Here is a 3,836-nt window from a genome sequence, read left to right on the forward strand (position 1 = left end):
AGCAAGACCAATTATTAACCTGACAACTGTCTCAATCAAAATCATGCATCTAGGGAGAACTAGGTGATCAACGGACAAAATATTTAAAAATGGCTAAGAAAAATATAGCACTCTCCCATAGAAATGTGGCACTGTATTCAAAAAAGCATAAAACTGAAAATGTTTTTGAAAAACCTGAAAATTGAATACCAGAAACAATAGTAATTTTCATTGATAAAGGAGATTAAATATATCATATCCAGGAATTTACATTTATAGCCAAAAAAAGGATATAAGGATACAGAGGGAGATTCTGTTCCTGACAAGGAACAGCAAAATAAATAAGAAACTATTTCCTGAATATATGATGACTTCCAGCATAATGCATATTTAAAATTAACAAGAGTAATTGGTGTTTAAATAAAATTATTTAGAAATCCACATGTTGTGTTTTTTTGGAAGATGTTCAAAACCATCCGTGTAGGTATTAACAACATATATTTTAAACATAATAATAGCTAGTAATTATGGGAATAATGCAAGTAGTAACGTAATATTTAGTAAATTCAAATTAAATATTTCAAAAGCAAATTGCTATTGTAAGAGAAAGCTCGCAGAAATTTGTAGTCATCATATAGCATGAGCATTGGTGCAGAGAGGGGATATTTTACCATACTTTAGTTTGGGCGTCTCTCTCCTTCTACAGCAGTATTTAGAATAAATGCATTTTCCTTAGCTCTATGAGATGTGCCAGGACACTAATCCAATTTCAGTCCACTGTTGCAGGAACCTTGCAGCACGGATAAGTCATCCCAGTGCCTGTGATGAGGATGTGAGTTATATACTGAAGGACTGCCTTGGAAACTAATCTTGTGCCTGTGGGATGTTTTAGTTTATCACCATGTAATGGCGGTCAAACTAAGTAGATCTGTAGTTCATCAGCTCATTCCTGGTGCTGAAAAAACGTTTCCTTTTGGTGGAAAAGAATTCCCATAGCTTTAGGGCTACAAAATTCTGTGTTGATAGCAAAGTAAATACAAAATACTTTGCTTGATTATTGTAAAAATTCTGTGTCTTAAGACTAAAAATTGAGGAGGTTAAAATGTTTTTGAATCAAGGGAAAGCTATTACGTGCTTAGATGAGGAGAGGTCTCTTTGGGACATATTTTTGCTATGGGTTTTAATTTATAAATAAAAACGAAGAGTAAATATTTATTTAAATCTAAAATTCAGAGAAGAGTCCAGGGGAAAATTTATAAACTTTAAACTAAACTTTCAATTTTATTATGTAATCTGTCATTCAGCAATACGTTTCTTCTAGGTGGATGTGCTGGTTTATTCTTGCCTGAACATTTGATGCTAAAGGTTAGTTATGGGGCCTCATGCGTGTTCTTCAGAGATTGTAGAAGTATAATTAGGGTCAAAAGCCAGACAACAGATTTAGATTTTGTTGTTGTTATTTATCTTGTTTCTAGTGACTGTGTGAGAGTCTGTATGATCACTGTCTGATATTTACATTTTTGGTCGCTATAACATCCAGAAGAGAGGTCATATCTCTACAATCTTTTTTTTAAATATAGAACAGCGAACACAATTATTACATGAGCTATAGATGATGGTTTATTTGCCTTTCCGGGCTTTGATCTTCGCAGATAGAACTCCAGCTCCTTGCCTGCGAGCACGTAGCCGTCTGCGCTGCCACACTGGCTAGGTCTTGGGGCAGTGCAGTCTAGAACCCTGCGCTGATGGAACTGCTCCTCTAGGAAACTGCCAATCTTGGCGTTCTTTTTTCCTTTCGTCATATTTCTTTGGGATTTTCTTTGATCGTCTTTTGTTTAAAATTTCTTCTCCTCGGGAGTCAGCTTTACCCCCTTCTTGCGGCCCAGGGGCAGTGTATAGCGGGACTCGTGGCACTCCCGGTGCGGTGTGCGGTCAGTGAGCACAATGCAATTCTTCACCATGGACTTGGTGCGGACAATCTCATCATTGGATGCATTGTACATGACATCAATGATCCTTGTTTTGCGAGTACAATACTCAGAGCCCCAGGAAATGTTTCCCACATCCAATCTCAGAGCCGGGGACTTCTTATTGCCTTCTTGAACTCGGACTGTGTGTATGAGGCGAGGGCCAATCTTAGTGTTGGCAGCAGGACATCCCAACTCCTACTTCTGCTTCCTGTAGGGTGACAGGGATGTGAGCCACCATTTGTATGCTGAACACCACAGTTGGGTCCTCTGGAAGAGAAGCAGTGTCTGACTACTGAGCCCCCTCCTGCACTTGAGCAATGATTAATTTGTTGTTACTAAAATTGATGTCAAAACAAAGTTTTAAGTTACTTTCTAGTTTAATTTTGTCACGAGTCATGACGTTTATATAAAATTTGTGAACTTTGGCAAGCAAATAGGTTAGTCTCAACTTTTGCTGATCAATAACATGCTGATAATGACAATAGTAACCTAAAATAATTAATACTTTGAGAACACACACACACACACATATATATATTTACATATATACATTAACATTTACATACGCCTATATACTTATATTTTTACATATATACATTACTTAACATTTTGTAAAGTATTTTATAAACTATAATCTTAGGTGCTGTTTTTAGCCTTTGTTCAACATGACAATCCTCAGATGTACGTAAATTATTCAGCAAAGGCTACTTTGTGACTATTATCCCATCAAGTATTTGTCTGCATCCCTGGAGTTATAAAATTATATTCTCAGCTTTTGAAGAATTTAGGGTATCATTATCTCATATTATACTAAGAAATTTACCTCAAACAGTACTGCACATGTTTAAATAATGAATTAGTTGAATAATGAATTAGTTTTCTGAATGGGCTTCCAAAAACTGAGTAATCAAAAAGATAGACAAGGACATATTGAAATAGAAATGACTTCGGACTGAAGTGCTGCATCTCTGTGCCAGGAAAACCACAGAGAAGAGGTGCGGAGAAGGGCAGCACACAGCTGCTCATGAGAGTGAGGGTTTCCTTGGCGTTGACTTGTACACACGTGTTTGCTCTTCGTGATCCCCATGAAGTTTGGTCTTGTGTGGATATAAAATTCAAGAAGAGAAGATTGTGGGTTCATGTGTCTCCCAAATGCTGTCCCTGTTTTTCACACTGCACTGAGAGTTTCTAGTAGAATTCCAACTGAGCAATATTTACCTCTTGCGTCTAGCACTTCACAGAATATCCTTGGTGTTTTGGTCGTGGTCAAAGAACTGCAAGTTTTACTGAATACCACTGGACATAGCGATTTAATATAGAGTACCCAGGTTAATCTCCAGTGCTAATAACTCCAAAGCGGTAAAAATATTCCTCTGGAGCCGAGTCCCCCATGGCTTAGGGAGTAAGCAACTCAGTGACGTTTTCACAGCTTGTGTACACATACACGGAACTGCAGCTCTGCCTCGGGACTCCTGAGGCGAGAGTTCACTTTTCCAACAGAGCACTGTGAGCATTCAGAGAAAATCTGAGCACATCTTCCTTATGTGCCTTAGAATCCAATCCTTTCTATCTTCATTCTTAATTTCTATGACTATTTTGGAATATCAGTTCTACGAAGCATCGGGGTCAATATCTCTTCCTCCTGCATGCTTCATGGCAACTGCCAGAGCTGCTCTACTCATTGCTGCTCATCTTCCCTTTCAGTAGTTTGTAATGCTTATGATTAGTTAGGTATTTGAGACCTTGATACTGGTTAGCCTTTTGGACATGAAGATTATAGATTCACATCTTGGTAAAATAGAAAATGTATTATTATTTAAGTGGTACTTAAGTCTCAGATTAAAAAGATATCTCTTGAGTCTAGTGAGTGAATAAGGAGGTAACTGG

The 3,836-nt window shown here is 37.5% G+C and overlaps 1 pseudogene across 1 annotated transcript; it reads right to left on the bottom strand.

Annotated features, from left to right (window-relative positions):
- Window positions 1–1,599: 1,599 nt before the first annotated feature.
- Window positions 1,600–2,138, bottom strand: LOC308430600 (small ribosomal subunit protein eS8-like; annotated as a pseudogene). Its single transcript has one exon. The product of its transcript is annotated as a small ribosomal subunit protein eS8-like (transcript).
- Window positions 2,139–3,836: the final 1,698 nt, after the last annotated feature.

This window comes from Micromys minutus (genome assembly GCF_963924665.1).
Source record: "Micromys minutus genome assembly, chromosome: 16".
Lineage (NCBI taxonomy): Eukaryota > Metazoa > Chordata > Mammalia > Rodentia > Muridae > Micromys > Micromys minutus.